Source organism: Anolis carolinensis, chromosome 1 (assembly GCF_035594765.1).
Source record: "Anolis carolinensis isolate JA03-04 chromosome 1, rAnoCar3.1.pri, whole genome shotgun sequence".
Classification (NCBI taxonomy): Eukaryota; Metazoa; Chordata; class Lepidosauria; order Squamata; family Dactyloidae; genus Anolis; species Anolis carolinensis.
Window position 1 is genome coordinate 147,777,436 of NC_085841.1, and position 15,407 is coordinate 147,792,842.

At 41.5% G+C, this 15,407-nt stretch overlaps 1 protein-coding gene across 4 annotated transcripts in view; it reads right to left on the reverse strand.

The window, feature by feature from the left end:
- The window catches only part of nbas (NBAS subunit of NRZ tethering complex), a 294,693-nt gene that overhangs the window by 73,077 nt on the left and 206,209 nt on the right, over positions 1-15,407 (reverse strand). The window lies entirely within an intron of this gene.

Genomic DNA, 15,407 nt, shown 5'->3' on the forward strand with positions numbered 1-15,407 from the left:
CTCTACTATTCTATGATTCTATGATTCCCCACCATCAAATTTATAGCCTTCTATCCTTACATTGTTTCTTATTCTGTCTGTCAAGATCTCAATACCCATTGTAAATAGATGTGGCGATAGGGGGCAGGCTTGCCTGACTCCCCTTTGAATGGGAAACTCATTTGATAAGCCCTCATTAACTCTGACAACAGCTTCACTTTCCCTACATAGTTCTTTAATCGCCTTTATAAATGGGTCTCCTATTCCAAATTTGTTCATTGTCTCCCATAGAAATTCATGATTTATTGTATCAAATGCTTTATATATATATCCAATTTTAATAATGCTAATTTCTTTCCTTGTGTGTGCTTATTATATTTATTATATTTCTGATTGGATGTCCAATTTGCCTCCCTTTCAGAAATCCGTATTTCTTTTATCACTTTAGGCAATACTTTTTTCAATCTATTTGCAAAAATTTTGTAGTCTTGGTGCCAGGACCATAATTTCAGGGCCTGTACTCTGGCGCCAGAAATCAAGGACGCTGACATCACAGACTGATAAGGCACCTGCGGTTCACTTGGTTTAATAAACTAATTGGTCTATATGCGCCTGTATCTTTTGGGTCTCTCTGTGGTTTCAATATGACTCTTATTTCCACTTTCCTCCAAGTATCAGGGGCTTTTTCTCCTCTCATTATATTGTTGAATAATCTTTGCATTTCTGGGCCTAATATTTCTATAAATTCCTTGTTAAAATTCAGCTGGGAAACCATCAAGTCCTGGGGATTTGGAATTTTTCAATTTCTTAACCACTTCCTTTATTTCCTGTTCTGTGATTTCCGAATTTAATTTTTGTTTTTCCTCCTCTCCTAACCTTATGTCTAAATTTTCCTCCAGGTGACCTTTATTATCTTCCTTATATAATCTTTGATAAAATGAGGCAAATGCTTCTCTTATTTTAGCAGAGTTACGAATAATTTTGTTCCCCTGTGTCTTTATAGCCTTAATCTTCTGTTTTTCCTTTCTATTTTTCAAATATTTTGCCAATCTCCTCATGGAATTAATATTGGGTCTATGAATTTTGTTTTTAATAAAATTTTGTCTTTTCCAAATTGTAAAGAAATCTAATTCACCTAATTCCTTTCTCAGAATTTCAATCTGGTTTTGTGTTTGAACCCTAAACTTGATCTGTTGTTGGGCTTGCAGGTTTTTAATCTTCTGAATTTTATTTTGTCTATCTGCATACCATTTCTTTTTAGTCTCTCTTTGAGGATGCAGTTTCTTCTGATCACAGCCTTTACTGAATCCCAAATTATACTATCTGAAGTTGAACCCCTATTTTCTTGAAAATAATACCCAATTTGTTTGACCATATATTCTCTATCTTCCTTTTTCCCTGTGATTATATTATTATATTTCCATACCTTATTTCTTTGTTCTGTTAATATCTAATCAATTATTATTAGATCATGATCTGAGAGCCAAATTCATTGTGTGTATATATTTATTTCCATTTCGTTAGATTCTCTAATTATTATATAATCTATGCGTGTATATATTTTTTATACCTATTGGAATAGTATGTAGGATTAGCTTTCTTGTTGGCTATTTCAAATGTGTCTTTTAGTCCCCAATTTCCTAATTTATATAAGTTCTGTTGGCTTACATCTAAATTAAAATCTCCTGTTTGAATAGTTTCTCCCTCATAGAAATTTTGAAGTTTTTTCAGGAAAGTGTTAAAGCCAAACAAAACATTAGCTTTCCCATACACACATCACATTAGTACATGTACAAATGGGGAAACTTGCAATTTCTACAAGAAATGCTATCATTAAAAGTCTTAATATTCAGTATAATGGAATAAACTGGGAATGACAGAGGAATTGAACTTCAATATTTGACATGTGGAGAAAAAGCATTTCATTTCCACAAAATTACTGGAAGTTTATACGAACTATGTACATTTGTTGAATGCCCATACATTTTTCTGTCTTTGCTTGTTTACCAAGCCTCAGAACAAGGAGAGATTTATTTGCACTCTTGGAAAATCCTAGTTAATACATTCAGGATCATGTAAAAGTAAGTAGCTCGCAAATATTCTTAGGTGCTTGACTGCAACGTGAATTTGAATTAATATAGCATTAAAAGCAGAACTGCGGGAAAGGCACTGGAGAATACCTCCTTATTGCAACAATACATTCTCAGTCACAGTGAACCTTAGTAAAGATATGCTACATCCAGATTTATTAATAGCAGAAAGGCTTGAATTAGACCTATGCTTTATCTGAAGATACTGTGCTAAAGTGACATAAAAAGATGCGGCTGGAATGAAATCTTTCACTGATTCAATTACACTTCAGTATGCAATTGTGTTTTATTGATCTACACAGGCAGTTATCATGCATTTGTCATTATGAACACATATAGTGGCTATTTGTTCCACCTAAGAGTAATCTCAAATGCAAGAAACTGATTGATCAATTATTTATCAGGATCTATTTTGTGGTCCTATTTTGGTCCTATTTAATTCAGCCTTTTGTTCCCACAGTAACTTTACAGATGGCTATGTTGTGGCCACACATTTCATAGTTACAAGATACAGACTTGTTTTGTCTGCCCTGAAATTTCCAGCATTTTACATCATTGGATAAAAAATAAAATTTGCACACCAAGTGTGATTTCATACACTTGAAGAATTCTTATATCCATCATATCTCCTTTTCCTAAGATTTTAAAAAAAGATAAAATGCTGTAGAAGTATACTTCCATTAACTAGGGATGGTTCAACACAGCTTTTTAACCCAGGAGCAATTGGATTTGTTAAACGTGTTTTTCTGGGGGGGGGGGAAGCACTTGCCCTGCGGGAGTTTCCAGCAGGGCATTGAGACACAACCCCCCCCCCCCCCTCTGAAAAGCCTTTAAAAAGAAAATAACGTTCTCGGCTGCCATTCCCCTTCTCTATAGCTCTCCTGGAGTGTAGAAATGATACACCAGGAGAAGAGGGGTAGGAGGAAAATTGCTCCTGGCCCCTTTCTCCTGGCGCATCATTTCTACATGTCAGGAGAGCTCTAGAGAAAAGGGAATGGCAGCTGGGTAAGTTATTTTATGTTTAAAGGGTTTTTCTGGGGGGGAGGGGGGAGGCTGTCTCATGTTTCCTGGCCCCAAGAAACTTGAGAGCAATGTGTAGATGGACACTGGAAGTTGTGCTGCTCAATCCCCAGTCCCATCTACACAGCACCCGCAGCTGGAAGAACATAGATCTGGGTCTTTCTAGCTGAAAAATTAAAAAGCAGGAGTTTCCTGCTTTGTCCTAAATGAATTTGTTTTACATGGGCCGTCGTTTGGAAGCCCCATGTGAAAATGCGGGAGCTTGTGCTTTTAAAGGGCTGTCTGGATGCACTCAAACGGACTGAGAAAGCAGCAGCTTTTACCAAGTTTTTAATGCTTTCTTCATGCACAGGTTTTCAAAAAGCCCAGAAAGAGGTGCATTTATACACTTATAAATCAACTCCTGCTTATAGAGTCAAATTTCAGCATACATTTTTGACTTACACACAAATATGTACATCTTTAGATTTTTTTTTAAAAAAAAATCATGGTATTTCTCAGTTTATTTTTGGATCGCTATCAAACTGCAAAGTTTGGAGTTCAAGAAATCAAAAGTTGCTTTACTTGTATCCCATGCTATTTGACAATTTTTCTATATTAAATTCAAAAGAGAAGCTTTATGGATATATTTTTTACCATGTGCACAACCGTTCAGACAGGGTATTAACAACTCTGTCAGACTATAAATCTGACCGTCAAAGGGCTAGTATTTACCTTGCAGCGCTTTCATACCCAAAACCTAACAAGCTTTTACAGCTCTTCACTTTCAAACCATGCATGATTGATGGCAGATATTCTCATAATGCTTTGAGTCTCTGGTTGTGTATTTGTGGGACTTCAGAAATTGAAGCTTTCCTTTATTATTTGTTCTTTTGTTATTCTGAACCAAGAACCAACTTTAAGGGGTTTATCTACATTCCAATAATGTTTCTGAAAATATATTCTATTTCTTATCAGACTCTATGGGAACTCGCAAGGTTTCTCATTTTGCTCTGGCAGCAATGAAAATTTAGGAAAGATTTATTGCCAATATCACAGCTGATTGCTCTGGGGATGTTTATATCTAATTTTATCTAATTTAATTATTGTATTGTTATTTATATTTAATATCTTTTAATTGTTTGATATTTTAACGGTATTGATCAATGTGCCATTTATTTTATATTGTTGCACTTTTATATGGGATTTACGGCATTTATTTTGCATGTAAATAGATTGTGGTTTAAGCATTAATAAACTACTACTACTACAGATATGTGCCACAGGATGGAAATCATTAGCAAAGTTGATGCTGGTAAAAGAAAAATAATTATCCATAGATTTATTTTAGAAGAAACCTTCAAGCTGTCTCTATAGGATTCCAAATGTTTTTGTTTATTTATGCAAGGCTTATCTGACTTGGTTGCTTCATTTCACATGTGCTTATCTTTCATTCTTAAAAAGGTTTGCTGAAACATGTTGAACTGCTCTTCCTTTTTTGTAGTGTTGGAAGCCATCCTCTCCATGTTATTTCTATCTCTGGCACTGGGGTATCTGTTAAATAAGTAATGGATATGCATCTGCTTCATTAATCTCTATATATAAAAGAGTGATGGCATCATGGCAGCGGACAAATCAACAAAACTACAGGACCCCCAACTCGAAATTTGACAACACAACCCATCATCCACGGCCCTAGGTTGATACAACAAAAAGAAAAGAAAAATAAAGTCCTAATTAGAGGGAGAGGAATGATTGTTTTTTATCCAATTGCTGCCAGTTAGAACTCTGCCCACTTGGTCTCCTAGCAACCTACTCAGCCCAGGGGACAGGCACAGTTAGGCCTCACTTTTAGGCCTCTTCCATAGATTATCAGATTTTAACTGGATTATATGGCAGTGCAGACCCAAGGCCCTTCCACACAACTATATAACCCATTTAGAATCTTATATTATCTGCTTTGAACTGGATTATCTTGACTCCACACTGCCATATAATCCACTTCAGTGTGCATTTTATCCAGCTGTGCAGAAGGAGCCTCATATAATCCAGTTCTAAGCAGATAATATAACATCATCAACATACAGTAGAATCTCACTTATCCAACATAAACAGGCCAGCAGAACGTTGGATAAGTGAATATGTTGGATAATAAGAAGGGATTCAGGAAAAGCTGATTAAACATCAAATTAGGTCATCATTATACAAATTAAGCACCAAAATATCATGTTATACAACAAATTTGACAGAAAAAGTAGTTCCATGTGCAGTAATGCTATGTAGTAATTACAGTAGAGTCTCACTTATCCTACACTCGCTTATCCAACGTTCTGGATTATCCAACGCATTTTTGTAGTTATGTTTTCAATATAACGTGATATTATGGTGCTAATTTTGTAAATACAGTAACTACAACATAACATTACTACGTATTGAACTACTTTTTCTGTCACATTTGTTGTATAACATGATGTGTTGGTGGTTAATTTGTAAAATCATAACCTAATTTGATGTTTAATAGGCTTTTTCTTAATTTCTCCTTATTATCCAACATATTTGTTTATCCAACGTTCTGCCGGCCCGTTTATGTTGGATAAGTGAGACTCTACTGTATTTACAAATTTACCACCAAAATATCACAATGAATTTAAAACACTGTGTCAGAACCCTGCTACTAGAGCCTGGATGTGGCTCTGAGTTTCAGGGTCACTGACATTGATAAGACACCTGCGTCCCAGGACTCGGAGGAGAAACGGCTGCTGGACTTGGCGGGGAATTTGCGCGGGGTTTTACTGAGCGGGAAGAGACTGTTCAAATGAGGGGGAGGGTATATAAAGGAGGGTTGGCCGGAGCCTCCCATTCTTGGCTTTTCTGATGTTCATGTTTCCTACAGTAAAAGTTCCTGGTGATACCACAGAGAGTCTCGTGTGTTCATTCAGGAGCGGCTGTGGTGAGCTGACACTAAGCCAAGAATACGGACACCATCCCGCTGTAGCGGTGAGGTGTAACATGCAAGTGGAGGATGAAGAGCTCTTGGGCGCCGGAGGAGGAAGGTCGGAAAGGGCCACTCCCGAGCCGGACGCTGAGTTCCACCAGCTGGCGGCCCTGGCGTCATCCACCGCTTATGCCCAGCCAAATGGGGTAACCCAGAGGCGCGGAGTGGTGCGGGGAGATAGCACCGGAGGAGAGGAAGGTTCACCTTCCCCAGGCCCGCAAAAGATGGTGTTTCTGGAGGAGAGGATGTCGGCGATGGAGACCACCCTGGCAGTGATGTCGAGGGCGATGGAGCGCCTGGCGGTTTTGGCGGAGCCGGAGCGAGGAAGGGAACTTCGGGCTAGCTCAATGTGGGACGTGAGCATGGGAAGCAGCCAGGGCTTTGCAGACCTCCCAGCACCGAAGGGAAGGGAAATGCGAAAGGAGCCCGGTGCCCGGCCCAAGATCCAAACGAGCCTGACGCGGGTGGAGGAGAGTGACGACGAAGGGGAAAAGCCTCCGAGAATCCCGGCTACACTCCCAACTGAGACCCTGGTGCCCCTGGCGAATGCCGGGCGTGGCACAGGACAAAGGGAAGCAGCAGCGGGGCCCACTGGCCCGCAAGGGGGCTTGCGACGGGCGGAGAATTGGGGATCGCCACCACAGGGACCCCTACCGAGACGAGAGGAACTAAGGATCGAGTTTGGGGGAGAGTCCTCTGAACTGGATTTTTTCCTGACCACGGTGAGGGGCTATATGGAGGACAATGCTCACACTTTTAGAACGGAATCCAGCCGGGTACGGGCCATTGGTGCAGTGTTGAAGAGGGGAGCGGCCAGCTGGTACGTTCAACTACACGCGCGGCGCGACCCATGTCTGGGGTCACTCCGACGCTTTATGGGGGCCCTGGAGACCCGTTTCCGAGATCCACTGGAGCAGATCCGGGCGAGGGAGGAGTTGAAGACCGTCTCCCAGGGGCAGAGGTCGGTATCTGAGTATGCGGAGGAGTTCCAATGCCTCGCTGAAAAGGTGCCGGAATGGTCTGCAGTGACAAAGATAGAACTCTTCAAAGAGGGGCTCAGGCGGGAGATCCTCTCCTGGGCGGTGCATCGTGATGAGCCTGACACACTGCGCGGATGGATTCAGCTGGCGGGGCGCATCGAGACATCGCTGGCCCAGGCGAGGAGGCACCGAGGAGGGCTACAGCAGCGGCCGCAGATGAAGGAGGGGAGCCGGAAGGAGGGATCAACCCCAGCCGGGAGGAGAACGGAGCCGACAGGGAACGTGAGCACCAGCAGGAGGGGCTGCTTCGTGTGCGGCCGTTTGGGCCACAGGGCTGCCGAGTGCTGGCAGAGAAAAGGGGAAGGCGGAGGCCCGCCCAAACCAAGAGCCGTGGCAGGGAAACGCGCCGAGGAAGAACCACCGATGAGGCACCACTCGGGGGGGTTGGTAAGTCAGGACAAAGCCATGATAGTGGTCCCCATTCAGCTGGAAAGTGGCAGCAAACAAGCAACCTGCAAAGCATTTGTGGATTGTGGATGTTCCAGGAACATCATCTCCCCTGAATTAGCCGAGGGATTGGGATGCGAAAGAACGAACCTAGAATCCCCAATAGCTTTTTCGCAGTTGGACGGATCCACAGCATCGGGATCATTAGCTAAGTACAGTGCCGAAGATGTAAAGTGTAAGATAGGGAGTTGGGAAGGAAAGGTGTCATTTGTGATATCACAAATAGCCAGCTATAATGTTATACTAGGCATGCCATGGCTGGGGCAGGCCAACCCGCAAATCAACTGGGAGGATAAGAGCATGATCTTCAGGATGAAGTTGGAAGGAGGGAGCCAGGAAGTGGAGAGGGAGCCGGGGAAAAGGGGGGAGGAAGACTCTATCAGGATAGCAGAACTGGCAGATAAATTACCCCCAGAGTATCGGGATTTTGTGGACGTATTTGATGAGAAGGAAGCAGACAGTTTCCCACCGAAGCGGAGAGTTGAAGTGAAGATAGAGCTAGTCCCAGGAGCAGAGCTTCCTAAGGCAAAAATATACCCAATGTCGGCTAGGGAAAAGGAGGAACTGAGAAAATACATTGATAAAAACCTAGCGAGGGGTTTCATAGAGCCTTCAAATTCCCCTCTAGGGGCGCCTGTGTTGTTCAGGCGCAAAAAGGACCAAACGCTGAGGCTCTGCATTGACTACAGGGGCCTGAATGCAATCAGTTCTGTAAATAAATACCCCCTACCTTTAGTGAAGGACTTGATCGCCCAGTTATCGGAGGGACAGATATTCACTAAATTGGACTTAATTGAAGCGTACCATAAATTGCAGATTAAACCAGAGGACAGGTGGAAGACGGCCTTCTCCTGTGCATTCGGATTATTCAATTATCGTGTGCTCCCCTTCGGTTTGTGCGGCGGAGGTGCCGCGTTCATGCAATTAATCAACGAAGTGTTGCATCCATTGTTGTACAAGGGAGTCTTTGTTTTTTTAGATGACATATTGTTAGTATCTCGGACTAAGGAGCAACACATAGAACTAGTCAGGGAAGTCCTGCAAAAGTTGAGAGAAGCAAAACTGTATGCGAAGCTTGCCAAGTGCGAGTTCAATAAAGACCAGATAGACTTTCTGGGGTATAGGATTTCCTCCCAGGGAGTGGCGATGGACCCTGCGAAGGTAGAAGACGTGAGGGGGTGGGAAGCCCCCAAAACACGGAAGCAGCTGCAATCCTTCCTAGGGTTCGCAAACTTCTATAGAACATTTATCAAGGACTTTGCGCGCCTCACTTTGCCATTAACGGATTTGTTAAAGACTAAAGGCAGGGGAGAAACAGCCAAAGTGAAGGCCCCAGGGGCCAAACTGACCTGGACAATAGAATGCCAGGAAGCTTTCGAAGCCCTTAAAAAGCGTTTTACTGAGGAGCCTGTCCTACAGCACCCTGATATGTCTAAAGCCTTTGTATTACATTGCGATGCGTCAGACCGGGCATATGGGGCAGTTCTGCTACAGAAAGACGAGGGGGGGAACCTGAAGCCATGTGGCTATCTGTCAAAAAAGTTTAGCGATACAGAAAAAAACTGGCCGATTTGGGAGAGAGAAGCATTAGCGATTCTAAAAGCACTAGAGTGCTGGAGACACTTTCTGGAAGGAAGTGGAACACCGTTTGAGGTGTGGACTGACCATAGAAATTTACAGTATCTAAGATCCCCTCGTAAACTATCAGCGAAGCAAATTAGATGGGCCCAATATTTCAGCCGTTTTGATTTCAGACTCAGATTCTTCCAGGGGAAACATAACATACTCGCTGACGCTCTCTCTCGGATGCCTCAGCACGGGGGAGGAATTCAGGAATCTGAAGGGAGTATTTTTCTTGATAAGCAATGGGGCCTGGCAGTACTAACTCGAGCACAAGCGGCCAAAGAAAACAAACGTACTGCCATTTCCACAGGGGGAGGAGAAATATGGGAGGAAGAGTTGAAGCGAGCGTATGGAATGGACAAATGGTTACAAACTAACAAAGAAAAGGGAGAATTGTGTGGGGATTTGGTGTTTGTAAATAAGAAATTGTATATTCCTGAATGTTTAAGACGAGAAATGTTAAGGAAGTACCATGATAACAAGGGTGCGGGTCATCTAGGCCCCACCAGGACTATCAAACTGTTGGCCAAACAATGCTGGTGGCCCGGAATGAGGAAAGACGCCAGGGGGTACGTCACGCAGTGTGAATTATGTGCAGAGGGAAAAACACCACCGGGGAAGCCCCAGGGGCTATTGCAGAAGGTGGTGGAGCCCATGAGGCCATGGGAATGCGTAGCCATGGATTTTGTAGGCGAACTACCCCCCAGCAGAGGCCACAGATACATTTGGACAATACTGGACCTATTCTCAAAACAGGCACACTTTGTGGCCCTGCCAAAACTCCCTTCAGCTGAAAAACTTGCTGATTTGTATGTGAAGCATGTATATCGCCTACATGGGTGTCCCGACAAGATAATTAGTGACCGGGGAGTCCAATTTACTGCAAAATTTTGGGGAAAATTCTTACAGCTGTTAGGAGCAGAAAGGAACCTGAGCTCGGCCTTTCATCCCGCGACCAACGGGGGGGTCGAACGTACCCAACAGACACTGTGCCAATTCTTAAGGATGTACACCAATTATAGACAGGATGATTGGGCGGACCTTCTTCCGTTTGCTGAGATGGCTTTTAACGGGGCCGTACATTCGGCCACAGGTCGTGCCCCATTCGAAATAGTATACGGACAGGAGGTGGCACCTTTCCCCAGGCTACCCGAGTGGAAGGAAGGGGAGGGCCAGACCGACGAGGAATGGCCGGCCAAAATCAAGCAAGGGTGGCAAACCGTGGTAGAGGCATTGCGGGAAACACAAAAGAAGTACAAGCTCTTTGCGGATCGTAGGCGCCGAGAGGGGGACAAATTGGGCGAAGGAGATCTGGTTTGGCTGAGCACAAAAAACCTGAAATTGGGGTTCCCATCCAAGAAATTGGCTCCACGCTATATAGGGCCATTCAGGGTAGCAAAAAGAATAAACGAAGTGACCTATGAGCTGAGGCTACCAAAGGACCTAGGAAAGGTACACCCGGTATTCCATTGCAGCCTGTTAAAAAAGTATAAAGGAACTCTGGACAGCGGAGAACAATAGTTGTGTTTAATCTTTTCCTTCCAGGACGAAGGGGAGGAGGACGCCATGTCAGAACCCTGCTACTAGAGCCTGGATGTGGCTCTGAGTTTCAGGGTCACTGACATTGATAAGACACCTGCGTCCCAGGACTCGGAGGAGAAACGGCTGCTGGACTTGGCGGGGAATTTGCGCGGGGTTTTACTGAGCGGGAAGAGACTGTTCAAATGAGGGGGAGGGTATATAAAGGAGGGTTGGCCGGAGCCTCCCATTCTTGGCTTTTCTGATGTTCATGTTTCCTACAGTAAAAGTTCCTGGTGATACCACAGAGAGTCTCGTGTGTTCATTCAGGAGCGGCTGTGGTGAGCTGACACACTGACTACAAAAACATTGAGTACTAAAAGGCAGACTGCATTGGATAATCCAGAACATTGGATAAGCGAATGTTGGATAAGTGAGATTCTACTGTAATATGAAATAATTACCGTGATAGAATAATACAGAACAATATAATCTCTAAAAGCAGGACAGTAAATAAAGAACAACACTCTGAAAGCAGGGAAATTGGAAATAATAATAATAATAATAATAATAATAATAATAATAACTTTATTTTTATACCCCGCCCCATCTCCCCAATGGGGACTCGGAGCGGCTTACATGGGGACCAAGCCCGAAAACATACAACAATAAAATGATAAACAATTATACCAACAATAAAACATCAATATCAATAAAACCATCATAATAATCAACATATAAGATATTAAAAGCAGAAGAGTAAAAACAAGGATCTGGGCCAAAGTGCAAAATATATCAAATGGGAGAGGTAGATTTCTCAGTAAATTCCACAAAGGAAACAATCAGGGCCAGCTAACATCTCCCAAGAAACAATTCTTCCAGAAAGGAAGCTGAGAAGGGAGTGAAGCAGTGTGTATTACCAAAGTCCTTATTATTACTATTATTATTATTATTATTATTATTATTATTATTATTATTATTATGTTGCTGTGAACTGTGAAAATGAATACAATCTAGCTCCAAGTATTCAAAAACACTAAAATCAGAATATATAAAAATTACTGTGGTATAATAAAACAGAACAATACAATCTCTAAAATCAGAACACTAAATAAAGAACCACACTCTGAAAACAGGGGAATTCCACACAGGAAACAATCAGGGCCAGCTAACACCTCCCAACAAAGTATTCCCATCACCAAAGTCTGTCAAATCCTCTGTTTTCTGAGTGCCACAAACAGTAGAAGCACATAAAATATCACAAACAACACCACTCTGAAAACAAGGGAATTCCAGACAGGAAACAATCAGAGCCAACTAACACCCCCCAACAAAAAATTCACTCAGGGAGGAAACAGCCAGGCTTTAAAGCTGCAAGGCCATTACATGCTAATCATTTTCCCTAATTGCAGCATTCATACTTACCTCCAACAGACAAAAAAAATCAGAAATATTGTATATTCACAACCTTTAGGAAATAATATCCCGATTGCGCAGCGTGTTAAAGCGCTGAGCTGCTGAACTTCTGGACTGAAAGGCCACAGGTTTGAATTGGGCGAGCAGAGAGAGCCCCCACTGTTAGCCCCAGCTTCTGCCAACCCAAAAGTTCGAAAACATGCAAATGGGAGTAGATGAATAGGTACTGCTCCGGCAGGAAGGTAACGACGCTCCATGGAGTCATGCTGGCCACATGACCTTGGAGGAGTCTACGGGCAACGCCAGCTCTTCAGCTTAGAAATGGAGATGAGCATCAACCCCCAGAGTCAGATACGACTGGACTTAATGTCAGGGGAAAACCTTTACCCTTTACCTTAACTACCACCAATTCCTCAATACTTTATTTCCCATACCACCATACTTCGCCACAGCAATGCGTGGCTGGGCACAGCTAGTTGGCATATAAATGTACTCTACCCTCACTCCTTTTGGTTACTCTTTTATATATACTTACTAGCTTGAGGTATAGTAACAAGAAATACAGACAGTATTCTAAGTATGGTTAGTGTGATGGTTACATCACAGATTTGAATAAAGTCCTTATCAACCTGGAAACTTTATTTGTAATTATAGAGATCACTAAATAAAAATGCTGGATGTTTCTAGCCTTTTTAAAGGCAAAATTCAAGTCTTGAAGCTTAGAATGTTTTATGAATCAGCTTACAGAACAGTTGGAACCCAAAGTCATCTGCCCACTTTTATTGTTTTGACAGGCATTCAGCTGCCATTAAGAGATTCAACTTCAACTGAGGGCTTCCCTCTATCACTCTCACCTTCCTGCAGCCATTAGCTCAGGGACAATGAGGACTTTCAGTCCAACATTCTGCAGAGCAATAGGTTGGAGAAGGCTTCTGATGGCCTGTTGGTCTATGGAGCAAAAATAAGAGATGGAGCTACTCTTTTAGCAGGTAGCACATTTAGCTCGGTGAGTCACAGGTTACACAGACAAAATCAAGGTATCTTCTTTGTAGTTCTTTGTATTTTTACAAATTAAAACATATCTATCTAATGCATTTAGGAGGGAATTGACAACAATCCTAATTAATTTGACTATCTCACTGGCCAGAAGCAGGCCCACACTTCCCATTGAAATACTGACAGGTTTATGTTGGTTAAAATAGTTCTTATTTTTAAATATTGTATTGTTCTTTCATTGTTGTTGCTGTTGTTGTTGTTGTTTTTGCACTACAAATAAGACATGTGCCGTGTGCATAGGAATTTGTTTGTATTTTTTTCAAATGATAATTTGGCCTCTCAACAGTTTGAAGGATTGTGGACCAGCCTTCTGCTTAAAAAGTTTGAGGACCCTTGGCATATGGTGATGATGGCTATGTAATGACATCACTGAGGATATGTTAAGTTTATTCAGCATACAAGCAGGAAAAATAGTGTTTTGAAACCATCTTCTGAAAATTTCCAGTACACTAAGTTATTCCTTTCTTCATGCTGCTCAAAATGTGTATGCAAAGTATTCCATGGCCCAAAGATGCCTTTGTGGGATTTTACCTTTCTCAGAATAGTACCTTTATACCAAAAGGTGTGTTTATAATTACCTATGAAGAAACCAGAAAAGTGCGGTACAGAAATAGACTATCAGTGGGAGAAAATTACCCATGACATTCACATTATATACTATATATACTAAAGTAAAGGAACTGCACAGCTTACAGTTTACTTTTTTCCACACACTTCAACTTAAAATAGGGATGTTTTAAGGCGAATATTAGTACTTTGAGGCACATTTTTAATGCTTCGGTTAACTAGAAAATTACAGAACCTGAAGAGCTCTGATAAAATGTATCAAGGGGATTAAGAACAACACATCTTGCCCTGTGTGTCACACTCACCTCCCTATACCACCGTCATTTCCCAATGGGATGCTATTAGAATATGAATTAACATCTCTCAAGCCTTTTAAAATATGAGGACATCTGAATTTTTAATTTTGTTAACTAATCATTAGAGCACTGGAAAGTGCTGCACTTCCAACAGTGAGATAGGTGACTGCCTCCATAAAACACATTTTTAATTTTGTACAGGCTGGCCTGTTTCCCAGCACTACATTGATTTGTGGGACCACTAGCTTATAGCACCTAAAGCATAATTAAATATTAAGTCCCACTTTGATGTATGCAAAGTCTGGCTAAGAGGATTACTTAGACACACCAAGGGTGGCTTTCACACACGTTCTAGTAATTGAACATTGCAATATCATTGAAATTATCTTTACACAATAAGAAAACACATCAATCATTTGAATAATCTGGAATCCCTTTAGGCACTGGGCAGGAAATGGGCAATGTAGAATATACTTTTGAAAAGGGATGAAAAAAGGAGGGGGGCAATAATTATTTCAAATTTCTTAATAGAAATTCTGAATTTGTAATGAGAAATGACATTTCTATCCTGTACAAGTTGCTGAAAATTAGTAAGGGAAATATAATTCAGCTATTATGAAAGAGATGTTTTCCCATCATTAATAATTTCAATTCAGATTGGAAAGGTTTCAGGATATGATAAAATATTTTAATTGCACTCATATGTTACATCAGGGCTCATAGATATGAGCATATCTGCCCTTGCACTGTTCATCTCTTAAAATAATTGTAGGGGTTAATGTTCTCTCTTAAATTGAGCAGATAGGACAGTACAGCTTTTATTTCTAAAGTAATGTTCTTTGTGATTTCTTTTTCAAAATATCCAATTCATTCGGACTGTAAGTACAGTAGAGTCTCACTAATCCAAGCCTCGCTTATCCAAGCCTCTGGATTATCCAAGCCATTTTTGTAGTCAATGTTTTCAATATATCGTGATATTTTGGTGCTAAATTCGTAAATACAGTAATTACAACATAACATTACTGCGTATTGAACTACTTTTTCTGTCAAATTTGTTGTATAACATGAAGTTTTGGTGCTTAATTTGTAAAATCATAACCTAATTTGATGTTTAATAGGCTTTTCCTTAATCCCTCCTTGTTATCCAAGATATTCGCTTATCCAAGCTTCTGCTGGCCCATTTAGCTTGCATAAGTGAGACTCTACTGTAATAGCAACTGGTTGAATATCCCAGAGGGGCTGTTTGTGTCATTGTGATTGACAAGCCCTGTAAAACAATGCTTTTTGGGTTTTTTTTGTTTAAGACCATTATATGAGCACCAAAAAATGCCACCTCATAATCTATCAGGATCAAAAGAGAAAACAGTGATAGGATGGATTT